Source organism: Trachurus trachurus (genome assembly GCF_905171665.1).
Source record: "Trachurus trachurus genome assembly, chromosome: 5".
NCBI classification, from domain to species: Eukaryota; Metazoa; Chordata; class Actinopteri; order Carangiformes; family Carangidae; genus Trachurus; species Trachurus trachurus.
The window spans coordinates 12,088,643-12,104,956 of NC_139896.1; positions in this window are offsets into that span (position 1 = coordinate 12,088,643).

The following is a 16,314-nucleotide window of genomic DNA, read 5'->3' on the forward strand; positions in this document are numbered from 1 at the left end:
ACATAAAGAGAAAGAGTGAGAGAGAAGAGGGACATCGGAGTGGGAGTGTGTGACACAAGCTTTTTGCATATACGATTATTACAGCTAGCTAATGCATAAATGGGAATGGGTGTCATCGACTCCCTGCGTTGCTGTAGCAGTGTGTGTGTGCGTGTTTGTACGTGGGAAGACAAGGTGCTGTCAACCTGCATTTGTGTGCGTCAGAGCTCATGTTTCACTTTTTAAACACCACACGGTTGTTGTGTGTGAATGAAAACTTGTCACACTGTTACTGCACTGTCAAGTCAAGGTGGCCGACATCCGCCCACGACCCCCGACGCCCCCCCCCCCGCCCGATCCCACCTTTGTTTTCACTCCGTCACCTTCCGGCCCCTGCACGCAGGGAGGATCGGCAGTGAAAGAGGGCCCCTCTGCGTTGGAGCCATACAAGCCTTGTCAGGATCCACAGAGTCTTTATGCTGCAGATCTGTGTGTAATGTAACCGCACACGTACAGGATGTTGTGTGGGCCACATGCTCTATGGGAGGTTTTTCAAAGGTTGTCATGGTACTTCAGTGGATTATGAAGATTTCCTCACAGATATTTGTTTTTCTCTGCACACCACATCACTTGCACATCATCGCATTACACAGTAAGGCTTCGCTCCACATTACAGTACAGCTTGAATCTTGTGTGTGTTAATATGCTGCTGCATTTGCTGTCCTGTGAGTTTTGGCCGGGGCACTTACTGGTAGAGAATTTGGGTCTTGCACATCCCCGGCCCTTTGCTCTTATCTCTGCATTAGCCTTCTCTCATGGGCACTGGCATGAGGAGGCTTGAGGAATGAGAAAGGGGAAAGAGGCAAGATAAAGAGGGAGAGAGGGAGCAAAGCAGAGCGGATGCAATTAAAAGACTGGGTCACAGATCGCAGTGCCAGGCGTCAGTGTGATTAATACACCACCATTCAGCCCAGGAGCTTTTCTGCTCTCTGCGTGGATGTGTGTAGTGTGTGTGTGTGTGGGGTTTTGTTTGTGAATTTGTAATCTCTTAAGCCTACTGCAGCTAGGGGGCACAACTGTGTCTCAATGTGCGCTATCCCCAGGTGTGCCATGGTTAACCTTTTTTTAAGGTCTTCCTCTTTTCCCGGTGACCTGAGCAAACAGGTTAGAAGAAATGATGTGTCCCCGTTTGACCCTTGACGTCCAAGTTGAAAAAGGCTTCCTGCTACATCAAGAGGAAGAATGGACCATACACCTCGAATTGTCAAATGGGAGTGACTCATAACTATACAACGTTTAGATAAGTTCACATGGCAGCATTGTAGGAAAGTTTAACGGGCACACACTGGTTTGTTTTTCTCGCCTTTTGACTGACCATCTCATCAGCAGCTACCCACTAATTTCAGACTGTGCCAAGTCAGTTAAATCTGGCTCCTCATCAATCCACCCTTTGCAGAAAACTCACATCAAGGCAGCAAACTTCCCCCCGATGGAGCTGGTGGCCCTTCTCTGAGCCTCATGCTAATGAGAATGTTCCTTTTTGAAACGCACCAAGCTGCACAAACATATCAACCGGTTCTTTCTTTTGTTTCTTTCATCTGGCTCCCACTCACCAGACCTTGCCTTCAAGGCTTCCCCTTCGATTTAGCATGAGCAGAGAAGGAGCCTCGCTTTATCACAGCAATATCTTTTTTAAGGAGGTGAAGCGAAAGAAACTGCCTCAAGGCTACACACTGTCTGTTATCTCCCAGTACAATGTAATAATTTCACATAGCCCAAAGCAAGGTGATGGGACCTCAGCTGGGCCAAGTGACAAAGAGGGGAATGTGAGCAAACTGAGGGCAAGGATCAGGGGACAAAGGGGGCTTCTGGGAAATATCCATGACTTTCACTCGACCGTATAATGACTGTAATGAAAACCCATTATTCTCAAGTAAGTATTTTTTTCCTGCGATGAATCACATTGGCCCTGCTAAACATATTGTGCAACGAGCAAACAAACATCAGGTTTTAGATTATGGTCACACTTTAATCGTAAAAAAAAAGAAGAAAGAAAATTGACGCAGTGCAGAAATACCTTCCACGAATGGGAGAGACATATTGGCTGAGTGAGTAAATGAGTCCAGCTACTGTACATGAGGCAGTGCCCGGGCTGTGTCCAGTGTTTATGGCTGCAGCTAGTTATTTTTAGCTGGTCTTCATTACCCTGTGGACTGGCCTTTATAAATACTATACGACTAAAAACAGGCTTCCTCCCCCTGCTCCTCCTCCCGGTCCTCAGAGAAACCAAAGACTCACTCACAAGGTAATCAGCTTTTAATTTTCTCCCCCTTCTCCTCTTACATTCTCTCATTTTATCTCTCTCCCTCTCAGCTCTCAGCTCTCGCTCTCCATCACCCTCACTCACTGACTGAGCCGACCTGCAGTCCCTTTCTTCTCTCCACTTTTCTATTTTTCCTCTCCTTTTTCTTTTCTCCCTCTTCTGTTATTAGCATAAAAGTGTGTGCATCCCTCCCTGGTGATTGTTTAGCTGCTGTGTTCAGCATCTCGATTTGATTCTTCACAATTGCTCTAATTAGCATTACAAATATACACTTAGAGAGGAGCAGAAATATCTGTTACGTCTGACAGACTAATTTAAGAGAATAGAGACCAGAGGAAAAGGCAACACTAAATTTGCGTGATAAAAGGTGTACTACTTCGTCTCAATAATGAGGTGCCTTATCCAAGTCCAGTGGAAGTACACTTTCACTACATTTATGTAAATCGATGAATGGGGTGTTTGCTTTAACTGAATAAAGCAGCGCGCCGAGCCTCTGACAATGGGAACATATTGGATGTTCAATCGTGATAAAAGGTGTAATCACAACAAGAAACATACCTCTTATCTTCTCTCGCTCTCCCTCTCTGCAGCCCAGATTATGTCTTCTAAAGCTAATGATTAGACTTAAGACAGATCTCCTTCATTATCCGTTGCTCTCATCCGTTTCTCTCTAATCCTGTCTCGACTCCAAAGCCCCCCGGGGCAAGCGATAGGCCAGGGCCAGCCATTAGTCTCTATAGGCCCCGAGACCAGGGACAACACTCATCCGTATTTTCCCTAGGAGGAGATCAAGGCCATCTCTGAGGTCAGCTACCAACTGCCATCACATACTCATAATTGTTTCACTGCTTCTTTTTTCTGACTCTACATTCGGGCATTTACTTGCTGTTTAAAGGGTGATCTTTGCCTTTCTGCTCCATCTGATCTAAACAGGGAGACTCTGAGATGAAAACATGCAGTCAAAGTAATTGTTCAGTTGCAGCCCTGCCATCTGAAACTATAAAGGTCGTTGTACCGATCAATCAGCAGAGTAACTAATGAAAGTAATTGGGGGCCATTATTATCACAGAGCACACAAAAGTGGCTTTAGGTTGCTTCCTCCAGAGGGGCCGAGTTGAGTCTGCAAAGCACATGATGTTCATCTGAGGAGCACAGGTACACTGAGCGTAGGGACAAATTGTTGTGACGCGAGTGCTGATGTTGTCATTATGAGGGTAATTGCTTCTTCAGCCGAGGAACAGTATTAAAACACGAATCAATGCCCGGTGCCGCAGGCTGTACAGAAAACATTTAACAGAGTTCAAAAAAGTTGCCAGGAACAAGCCAAAAGGAAACACATGACTGCAGAGAGGAACGGAAAATTATGTACATGCATAAAATAATTAGCACGCCTCACATCAATAACCTAACAACTCTGCATCGTTAAACCTGTGTTATTCTTTTTCTTTTTTTGTTAAATGAACTGATAGTATTATGGTCACTTGTGTCAGGGGAGAGTAGCTTCTATGAAGTTGATATTACAGTGTGAGCAGTTTCGCAGTTCACACATCCAGCAGACATGAAGCAACATTAGCATTCATTTGAAGCTGTGTCTGGTCACATGATTAATTAAATCTTCTTTAAAGTCAGTTTTACTCTTGATCAACTTCTAAGAGAAATATCCAGCCAGTAACAGTAAATTTGTGGGCTACAAAACCAAAACTATGAGGTGAAAGATGGGGAACTGCAGAGTTGAGTGACCTTTTTCTGTGAGTTCATCACTACAAACAACAACCACTCTCACACTGCACCTGGGCATTTCATCTATTATTCATATATACATACCGTACTGACTAGTGCAACTTTAAGTTCAAGTCACATTCGGAATTTAGTAAGCAGCGTATGTCCAGTTTATAACAGCATACACTTGATTTAAAACATTTGTTAACTCTGGCATAATGCAGCTAAAATATTTCATTCCGTGGAATCAGTCTTAACACAATCCCACTTTGAGCTTGGATATGTGCAGGTACTTGAATCTTAAAAAAAAGTGTGAAAAAAGAGTGCAGCGCTCCCTTAATAGCAACAAATCTGAGTTTCTTTCAACAGCTATTTGCTTTGAAGCCACCCTGGTCTGTTCCAGAAAATCAATTAAAAACATGACTAATACATTTGCGCCTAACATTCTCCACTTTTCCTTTTTAGCGTGTTTGATGTCCCCCACTACCTAACACTGAGTAGATACTGAGATCACAGAGATAGGGACGGGAGGATTTCGACAAGAACCCTCTTACACTCATTCAGTGCTTCAAGTGAAGCTGCAACCTAAAATGAAATGAAATAATGAAGAATATCAGTTGACTCCTACTGTGCTCTTTTAGCACAACACTCCACAGAGAAATCCAACACGCCTCAAAAGCCAAACAGATGAATGGTATACTACAGTATCGGGCCATGAATGTCCTCTTTGTCTTTCAGGCCTGTAAAGACAGTTTTATGTTGTATGATTTATAAATAATCTGATGAAAGGGTCTTTTTTTTTTCCTCCAGCCTTCAAGTCCCCCTAGTGACGGCTATCAGAGAGATCTGCAGTGGTCCTTAATACGAGCATACGCCTGTCCCTTAAGTGGGCAGCACTAAGCCTCATTGTCTGCTATAGATGTAGGAGGCACAATAGGAGAGGCTGTACCTCTCTGCTCAACTATCTACCAGGAGGGAATGGGAGGTCGGTCTCCGCGGGCCGTGGCGCCAAAACCATTATTCTTATCACTGCAGGACAACTTACCGCAGGCCAGACAAAACCTTTCTGAAAGGTCAAATGAGTGTGTCTCTCAGTGTGTGTGTTTACCTCCTCCCGCCTCTCTCACACCAGACATTTCTGTATTTCTCATTAACTGATAATACATCACTCATGACCTTGTGATAAAAATACATTAGCTGGAGACAAGTCATTAATCTATAAAGAATCAGGCTGTTTAGGTTATCAGGTGAGAATGGGTGTTGCGTGTTATCGCACAAGTAATGGGAATCGGTTTAATTGCCCTTCTTACGCGAGTGTCTATACTGTAGTAAAAGTGGTTTGTGTGTTGTCTTTTGGAGCAAAGTTGACTTCACCACATTGAGTTGTCATTGATCTGGTTCAGGATTGGTAGTAAGTGACAGTTTACTAATCTGGGTTGGATCTGAGTGTACTACAGGAAGAGTGGCTCTGTCACAAGTGCTTGTTTGAGAGATAAAATACATACGACTGATAACAACAGAGTCTTTCTGTTGTATTCACTGTCATTGTACTCACATCTTGACCTTGGTGGAGAAGACAAACTGCCCAAGCTGACCAATCAGATTTTTGCTCTGTATACACTGTAGCAGTCACAGTCTTTTGTGTAGTGCAGATAATGAACACTGTTTATTAACACTGTAAAAAAAAAAATTAGAAGACTTTTTTTCTGACCAACATGGACAAAAACTTAAGATCTAATCGACTGTGTAGCGGGTATTTATTTCAATTTCCCCTTCTTGGATAATTCCCAGCCTAAAATTAGAGTGTTTTTTGTTTTCACTTCAGAAAAGCTGAACACACTCACGATTCACTGTGTGTGTGCGTTTTCTGCAACAACCAAAAGAGAAGCGAGAGTAGCACGAAGTCATTTGTAATCAGTAAAATATGTTTAATCATTCTTGGTATCATTTTTCATTAATTTAATATAGGCTATAATTACTCAGAAGCATTATCTCCCACTCCCATTACAAACAATTAAAATACACCATCCATTCTGTTGATTTGGCAACAAAAAGCTGATGGCGGGTTGCCAGCCTGGCAAAACGCTTCTAAAATTTAGTCTGAGGCCCAGGAGAGGTTGGCTAACAATTTTTTTTACTGGAACAAAAGCTTGAGGATCTAAAACTAGAAATAACAGTCCTGAATGCTCCGCACAAAAGCACACCAAGGGCCTGTTTCCCAAAGCTGGATTATTGAATTACCAGTTTAACAGCACTGAATACAAGGCGCAATGGCTCTTTTACTTCATCCATGGTCAGGTTTCAGGGTTCTGGGTTTTACTTTATTCAACTAAAATGATTATCCTTCTTCTTGAGACAGCCTCCGATTTAATGAAATAAAGCAAAAACACATGGCCCATGTGTGTTCAATGAAATGCGACTTTAAAAGAGATTCAGTTATTTAGTTTAAAGCAACAATGTTGATGAAAAGATGTGGGAAAAAAGCAGCTGGATGTGTGTGTGTAGTTAATCTAAGCATCCAAAGTGCCAGATGTATAAAATTGTTGGTGTCGAAATTCAGTGGTCTTTCTCCAGGGTGCAGACACATACTGTATTGTGCAAGTGAAATTTTCAAGTCATAAAATAAAATATATATAGCCTACCTACAGATTACAATGTAAACAAAGTCTGTAGTATAGGAGCACATTCAACAGAGCCGGCCTTAAAGCGATAGCAGCTTTGGGCTTTGAAATATCAAATTAATTGCTGAGCCTTATTTCTATGCCAGCTCCACAGTCGAGTTTGACTTTCTTGCCAACATCAATTTGTCAGAGTCAAACATTTTAGAACAGCCTAATTCTTCCAGTTTTTTTATTGAAATTTAAACAGCTCAAGTCCAAAGACCTTGTGTGGTACAAAGGAAAGCACCAAAGCACCAATGATGCTTCACCAAACTGAATAATCATGTAAATGTCATAGAAAACAGGGCTTCACCATGGACTAAAAAGCTTTCCTGCAGCAGAAGAAGTAATGAAGCCCAGAATGCAGGCAATTCCTACATGTGTCCAAAACCCCTACTTAGAAAACCTCAGACTGTACAAAGGGAAGCAGCATGTTGCGCCACCCTCTGATGCATTATTAGGATGACACTACTATACTGCAGGAGGCGCTGCTGTTTATTGCTATCAGAATGGTGAGGAAGGGGAAGAGAGACTGGGCGGTCAGGGGTTTATCCTACATCAAGATAATGAGCCAAAACATTTCAGCTTCACGTGATGGAAGAGTCTCTAAAGCACACGGAGAAGCAAAATAAACTGAAAGTGAAGCAGGTCATGGGAACATCTGCAACAGTGTTGAGATGAACTTTCAACAATATTTAATTCCCACTCTCCAAAGAACATCACAAGTGTGTTCAGCTGCTGACTGAGTTAAAGTTTCAGATCAAATTTTTGGTTTCAGAAATCTGTCGTATTCATTTGTTCTGTCTTTTTTATTATTTAAGTAAAAACTGCAAAATTGGATGTGTGTAAAACTTTTGTCCGGAGTTAAACTCTCCAGACGTTGAGAGTTTGAGACACTGAGACACTGAGTCTATCTAAGCTAGCCAGCAGCTATGCTAGCGTCATGCGCTATAGCTTGCTAATCCACAACGTATGCTTGGACTTGAGCTGTCTGCTATGCATAAATCTCTGTTGTGCCGCAGGGAGAGAGGTGACAGGGAGGCAGATGAGGACATTCAGAGCAGTATGAAGGATGGTGGCAGCCATTCCCCCAGGCCACGGTGATGATACTACATCGATCCAGCCACTCTGGAGCCTGAAGTGGAGAGCCTTTTGGCTTTGTCAGCACTGTTCAGCTCAGCATTGCTCCAACTCCCCTGATCACTGTCAGAAACCCAGGAGAAAAGGGCCAGAGAACAGGAGGAGAAAGTGCTGATGTGTCTGAAACCAGAGAGGTGGCGAAGGATAGGCTAAATAACGGCTAACTATTCACCAAGAACTTCTTTATAATTGTCTCACTGTTTGGGAAATATATGTTTAAAATCAGGCAGAGAGAAAAGCAAAAAGGCAGAGGTGTTTTTTTTGGAGATGCTCCTCATTCATCTATGTCTAAACTGGAGCAACGCTTTGTCCTTTTCAGCCTGAGGCGTCATTCTGAATGTGGCAGCCAAGGTTAAGCACAGACTTAAGCAACGTGGGCCTGAGTGTTGCATTTTAGAGTTTCTTCAACTATACAGGAACACACAAAAAAGATTTTTTAATACATCCAGCAGCATAAACCAATGTTTTGACACTGCTAGGAAGTTCTTTAGTTCACGTTATATCGTGTTTAATCTTAACTGAAGTCTAAATTGATATACTTAGTTATTTTATAGGTGAAATGCTGAACTATTTTTTGTATTTTTAGTAGATGCTGTCTTGTCATCAGGGTCCCTTGCAGCTTTGTGCCTCCACCACCCAGTTAAAATCTACTGTAGGTCTCTCCAGACTCATATGTATGACATGACAGTGTGAGAGAATTTAATATGAGCTACCACGTGTATTTTGTTATAATTAACGGATTCTAGTTAGTTTATCTTTGAGTCCAAGCATGTGTTTGTGCCAATTACTGAGGAAGTTCCCTTAGTTCATGAGAGTGGGACAGACAAACAGAAAGGAGAACGCCGGCCAGGACGGCCAGAGCGGACGTATAATAAAATCCAATCATTCTGTGGGGACTTGTAAAACTGAACTTTGTCTTTCTGCTGTGCACAGGAAAAAAAGCTTTCATTCACCCCATAACTGTTTGTGAGTTCAGCAATAATGCCGCAGTGAAATCCATTAGACACAATTGCTATGTTGGCATGGTTACTGTTAAGGTGGGATAAGCAAATTCTTGCAAACACAGGGAAATCTGCAGGGATGTCAGATGTATAGAGATGACAAATATCCATCTCTCTCTACTTATGTGTCAATGTAATCAAGTCAGCTTGTTTTGGGCTGAAAAGGTGCAGCACGCAGTGGTGCTTACAGGACCTGCCTCCACAATCACAGTCCTTAAGTCATTATGTCAAAAGTTTTGCGTTGCTGTCGCTACCTGCATATGACTTTCATTATCTTTTTTTTATTTCGAATATTTGATAGCCTTATGAACTAGATGAGCTCTAGCTGAAAGGGTTTAGGTGTTCATAAAAGTTTACAGACATCTCCCAATGAAATAATGGAATGACATGGCATTTCCCTCCATTGAACTGAAAGAAAAAAATAAAAAAGTTCTGAATGAGTATTTCCTATGAAAAGCTTGCTGGGAAATGTCAAGTCGGCTGTCATTAAAGACACAGTGACATTTTTATTCCATCTTTTAAAGCTGTGATTCCATCTCTGCCAACAGAGGCCCTAATCTCTGCTGCTCCCCAACAGACAGAAGCCAGACAGATTAACTCAATTACTCTTTGACTTGAGTGAATGAAGGAAACAATACATTTCTCATTTAAGTCTAATCCTGTGTGGGAGCAGCAGTGGAGGAATATTGCAGGTGGAGGAGAAGGCAAGTGATGGGGAGAAGCCGGGAGCACATAGGGCTTGAAAATGAAATCCAAGGCAGCCGGCATGTTTGCTCATCTTTTTTCATGCTCTCTGTTAACTGCAGCCGGTGAGCAGCACAGCACAGCGAGAGAGACGGCAGGCAGGAAGATGGAGAGGAGGAGGGACCGTAGTAGACAGAGAGATAGACATGATGGAGTGACAGACAGGCAGAGAGTCAGGCAGAGGGGAAGAGAAATGAGAAAGACAGAATGGGGTTTACAGCTCCAATATGTCAGAGTTAGTTTGTTGGATGAAGCAGCTAAAAAAGAAAAACATCAGCCGAGGTCCACCGTGCTGACACACCCTGGCTAATACCCTGCATGGGGCATTACAGTCAGCTTTGTGTATGAAACATGGTGTGACACATGTGGCCTCTGTATTGTTCTCAACATCTGTTGCCGGGCCATGGATGGCAATGGCCATCCTCACCGCTGCTCCGCCAAGCCCCCGCCTCATGGGAGAAGTGGTCTACTGTGATGAGGTTTTTTTTTTTTTTTTTGACAGCTAAGGCCATCTGTCAACACATGACATCCCCTTCCCAACTTCCTTTTCCCTCCCATAAATGTGGAACCAGACACGCGGGGGTAAGTTGCAGAAACGCAGTCGCAGTGTGAAGGATGGATATTTGTACGGTGGGCATGAAAAGGTCAGGGCTGGGTGCTTATTGCAGCAACATCAGTGAAACCCTGGAGCGGCAACAGCGTTGAAACCCCGGGTCCTGAACAAAGCTCTGTCAGACTGCAGGAGAAAGCTGTCAGTGCAGACGCCTAAACCTTTACCGCCCTTCCTTCTCCCTCACACTCACTCTCGCCTCGCTCTGACTCATTGTGTCAGCTCTTCAAACTCTCTCCATTCTCTCCTGCCTTAAGCTAGACGCAGAGAGCAAAGGGAAGAATGAGTCCATCTCTGGCTGCTGTAAACAAAAAGAAGCACTATTTGTAGTATGTGCATTTTCTCTCGCTCCTGTCTGCATTCCACATCAAACTCCTCTGTTCCTCAAAGATGCAAGGAGGAAGTCGTCCATCCACCTTTTTCTTCATTTACTGGTCTTTCTGTTATTCATAGATAAAAATAAACCGAAGGACGGGCAGATAATGAAGATATGATGAGGACATGGCAGTGACAGTGATCCAGGAATATTGGACTAGACTTAAGCAGCTTCAGCTCTGCTCCTCGGTGCTGAATGTTGATACAGGCTCATTAAAAATTCATTGTTCTACTATGAAAAGCACACGTCTGCATTTTGGCCAGCCTGAGAGACACCCAGCAAATGTCTGGACTGTCTGTGGCTTTGATCTGTACAATCGCGTCTGGCTCTGCAAAGTCTGACATTTGGGATTAAAAACACTGTGGTTGCACAACAACATAAAGGGTTTCTCTGTTATTCAAAGCAGCGAAAAGCAAAAAGAGTCGACTGCCATGTCAGCAGCTTGGTAAGGTAGAGAGGCGCTTTGAGCCATATGGTAACGTCTGCATGCTAAAACACAAATATTTACAATGCTAACATGCTATTAGTTTAGCATTTCAGCATGCTAACGGATGCCAAATAGCGCTAAACACAAAGTGAACTGACGTTTGATGAGAATGTGTTAGTTTTGCAGGTTGATCTCGGAAACACTCACAGTTTGACCTGGTGATGGAGCAAGATGAAAAGTCAGAAGTTATAAAAATTTACCCTGAGGAGAACATGAATGTCTGAACTAAATTTCATTGTAATCCATCCAACAGTTGAAGAGATATGTAAGTCTAGACATGGCTAAAAATGGCTGTGACAAGAGATTTATTCAGAGAGAAAGAGAGACAGACACAGACCTTCCCTCTTTGTCAGAATGTGCTGTAGATTTTCACTTTTCAAGCAGTAAGACGATGTTTCCTGCACCGTTAGCATATACTATTATTCACTGAATTAATGGCCACGAGGGAGCAAGGCCATAATGTATTCAGAGCAAAGAAGACATTTCTTATTCATTTCATTTTGCCATTGTTCACCATTCACATCCTATTCAAACCCCTGAGATCAAGGTTAACTGCTGCGCAACAGTACATTAAGTGAAAGCTGGAACTATTCAAAGAGATGAGGCAAAGTCATTGGTCATTTAGTGGCATCACAGATCCAAATTTCCACTACGCATTGTTATTTCACAGTTAAGACTTCTAATGGAACATACATCATCAGCGTCATTCTCACCGAGTCTTGCAATTCAGTATAAAGCTGTTTAAGCTCCATGTCAATGTATTTCTAGTCTGTGGGTTGAAAATAATCTATTCATGCAATATTGGTAGCATGAGTGGGGCTCTGTCAGCCTGCAGAGTTCCCTGGTGAGCATGTTAATTACCAGGTACAAACACGGTTTAGAAATGTAAGTTAAATGAGCGATTCACCTCCCACAATGCACCTTTCAATATCCTTAGCTTTTTCTAGCTTCGAAAATGTTAAAACTAAATCACATAGCTGATGCTGTTCTTTGCAACAACAAAAAAAAAAAACCTTTTCACCTCTTGAAATGATGAAAAGCACAGAGTGGATCTGTCTCAGAGTGAATACACAAGGACACCTCTATAAACCCACAGAAGAAAACGGTCAAATGATGGTTTTGTCTGCACTTAACATTCAACATTTGTGTAGTTATCAGCAGTCTGTTCTCTTAACGCTGCTCAGGTGGAGTGGGCGCGACTGAGTGCTGTCCTGACGCATCTGATGAATAAGAGTTGCATCCAGACACATTTTTATACCTGCTTTTAAATTGTAGTGACTCATTTCACCAATATTGTTCAAACTAATCTTTCATATACTCAACTACAAACTCTGAGTCTATAGATTTTCCTGTTGGGACAGTTATTGGGATGTGTCTTGAATATGAGCCATCTTTATACTTAATATCTGTCTCACAAACTTCTCAAAAACGTTAGGAGAAAATTAGCAGTTTAGCTCTTGCCAACTTCTAAAAATAATTTGATTCCCTGCATTATAACAAATGTTTAACAGGTCTGTCACGATAGGTTGATTGAGCTCTTCCAAAAAGAAAAGAAAACCTACTTAACAATGGACAATGAAGGAATCCTAATGACCATCCCCATGACAACTCCCATGATCCAGCTAATTCACAACATCAATGTTATTGTTTCGATTGTGAAATACCCTAGCAGCAGAAAAATACATTTTATGTGTGTAAGTGCAGGCTTTTTACTCTTTCTCTGCAAGCCGACACCCATTTCTTAATCATCCAAGTTCTGCAACTCATTTGAGTCTGGGTTTTGGCGGCAGCAGGCTAAACAAACCGGTGCAGATACAATATCCTTTTACTCAGCCACAACCTCTGGCTCCTCCTGGGGGAACCCAAAGGCCTCCCAGACCAGATGGGATATACAATCCATTCAGCATTTTGTGGGTCTGCCCTGGAGTGTCCTCCCAGTTGGTTGTACCACCTGAATACCACCTTAGACAGGCATATGGAAGGTGTCCTGATTAAAAGCTCAAAAGTACCTCAGCTGGGTCTCCGTAGTGAGCTGACTCTGCGTATCTGAGCTCCTCACCCCAGCCCTAAAAGTGAGTCCAGGACCCCCCTTGCCAATTGGCAGCAAAAAGTTCTTCTCAGTACTGATACTATGGATGGAAAATATTCTTAGGAATTACAGACTGCTCCAGAGTCTTTAATGCAGAGGAAGTTAAATAAAATACCCAGAAATAGCATCATCAGTGGGTGTATGACAGACTACTTATGCACATAAGCCAGAGGCTAAAAATTGATTCGGTGAAAAGAGGTAAAATTACCTTTACATAAATTGTGTTTCATCTTGCTTTTGTGTAAATGGCTTCCAGCAGTGGAGTTCGATCGAGCTCTCACTTCACCTTGGTCTACGTTCCTGTGCCAGAGAAATTTCTGAGGCGATGTTTGCTACTGCTGCTGCTCATTCTGCACAGACACACCCACACAAACTACAAACCTCAAAGACTATGCTTGCATGCAAATGGCATACAGTAAGTTAAAACTCTCTTATTGATTTACTTGGAAGTTGCTCTCACATGTGCTTGGAGACATCATGTTATGTGAACTATAATAGCCTTCACAGATGCAAGAAAGCAGTCAGCATCCATAAAATCTTTGAAAATCATATTTTTTTGTGCAAAAGAACATTGACTGTGCACAGAATTATAACACTGACATATAAATAAACCACTGGTAGGGTGACAATTTGAATATATCCATGTCCATTAAATAAAAATCACTGCTGACCAAATAAAGGTTTGTTGGACATGCAGCTGAGTGTGTAATCAAAGGACAACATTAGTCTGGGCTGTGAGGATTTTCTTTTCTCTCATTATAGGATTAAATCTAACACATTGGACGCACAATATATTAAAAGGCCCTTGTAATTTTGTGAAGACAAAAATAAGTTTACATCCACTGTTTCTCGCCATAATGAAATGTTTGTATCCAATACTCCCTCCCCCGCTGTACTGTTTTTATCCTTTACTTGTTTGCTATTTTCTTTCCTGCTTCCGTTGACACCTTCCCTGCCTTTGGTGACTGCTTCGTTGTGCATTACCTCTGCCAACTGTTGATCAGCAGAAGAGTGTGAAAACTGTGGCAAGATAATGTGTTATGTTACTCTCATGCTCAGATGCGTGTACTGTACAAACAACATCAGGCCCACACTTAAAAAGCATTGCTCCACAGAACTGCTGTTGGTCAAAACCTCTATAATGAACCTTTAATTAGAATAAAGTTTGTGCAGGGTCAAACGCCTACGAGCAGGACCCAGAAGTAGTTATTTAATAATTTAAGAGCAGCATTAGGACTACATTAGCAGCCTGATGTGCAGACTGAGTGACCATTCCTTTGCCACAGCATTATTATGAAGTGTAACATTGCCTTGTTAGCCGCTCATGGTGGGAGGATTTGATATTTGCTCACACCATCACTTGCAGCTGGTCAACATTTCATTTTTAAACATCCCTGAAACATGGAAGGATGTTTCTACTGAAGTTTACAGAGAGTGGTGGTACAGTAAGTGATGAAGGTAATGGTACTGAGTGGAACTGATTCAGTCAAACAAGTACAAAGTTAATGGAAGCGTAAAAATGTTGCTGCTGCTGTGAACAGAACACATTTACAAAAAACTACCGTCTGTGAAAAACAATTTCAGTGAGCTTTGTGTCTGAGTGGCATGTGAGTAAACCAAGGCGACACTGTTCATTTGAAGGTTAAGTAAAAAGGAAATGTGGGTCTGCTCTTTGTTAAATTAAACAACGTACAGTAAACCACTTTAATACTGTGTGTTTTAGCATTTAATTAAATCTAAAGCCATGTTACCACGGCAAATATGAAGATGTAAGTAACTAATTGGTGCGAATGAATGTTTGATCTCAATACTTAATTGTTTAACCTTTCTGTGCGCCTTTTCTGTGGCAGTCCCATGAGAATCTGCTTGAGTTAATATGTTTATCAAGTCTGTTTCTTTATAACATCAAAATGAAAACATGTTTTTTTTTATGTATTATCACAATAAATGCCTCATTTCCATTCTTAACATTGTTTAATCTTTCATATAACCTTTTCAAACCTATATATGTATAACATCCATAAGATCTATATAAAATAAATACAGTCTGTTTATTTGAGAGGAACATAACATCAAAATTAAAATATGGTTGTTGTTTTTTTCATGGTCACAAGAAATGCCTCCTTCCCTTCCCTCCCATTATTTTATCTTTCATATAACCTTATGAAAAACTGATATTTGGCGAATTTCAATAGAGACCATGCGAGTGTATGAAAGATAAAGAGGGAGAGCAAGTGAAGAGAACAAATTGAGAGAGAGAGATCGTGTATAATTTAAGGACAAGTGGTTCTCCCCTGAGACATTGCTGTCAGTTAATAGGTCAGAGTTATTAACACAAGAAAATGCTGCAGCCTGTGCACAACGTCACAGCATTTTGGAGGCAACAATAAATGGGAGAATGAAAGACGTGGAGGATTAATAAAAGAGATCTGCGAAGATAAAAAATAATGAAGCAGAAAGAAGAGAAGGAAAGCATGAAAATTATAAACACACACACACACACTAGGGAGCTTATGATCAGATAAAAATAGATGAAGAGGCAAGTCATGTTCACGGTCATGGTGAAATGTGCACTTCAAGACCTAAATTGTTCACCGAGTGGCTACTAATGCACCAAAGCACCACTGAATAAAATAGCGAGCATTATATAAGCTCAAATACAAATCGGGTATGAATAACCCAAAACTCTTTATTTACATTTGCCCAATTTTTACTTCCTAGAGTTTTTCTTTTGTGTGTGAGCACTTTGAGTGTGCCACCACATCCCCCAGTGAGTCCATCAGGGAAACATGATTGAAGTGCCTCAGGATGTTTGGCCTGTCTCCCAGCAACGCCGTTGATGGGATGTACACAAGTATTGTAAATGATCTGAAAAAATGTCAACTTTCTGAGTCCACTTCACCAATATCTCCAGCTCATCACTCTTGATGGGCAGAGAGTTGACATTGATGAGTGACAGCAGAAAGGACCCAGTTCATCTCCACTTCCATGCCTTTTTTTTTTCTTTTTAAATCTTTTTCTGCGTGACTTTAAATGTGCAACCACCACAGGCCCTACTGTGAGCAATTCAAGTCAAAAAAGGCTTGAAAATGTGCAGCACATAGCTGAATGAAACACAGAGGAAGATCATTACGGTGGAATACAGAGAGCAAAGAGCTCGGCTCAAAGAGCGCTAGGAAAAAATAA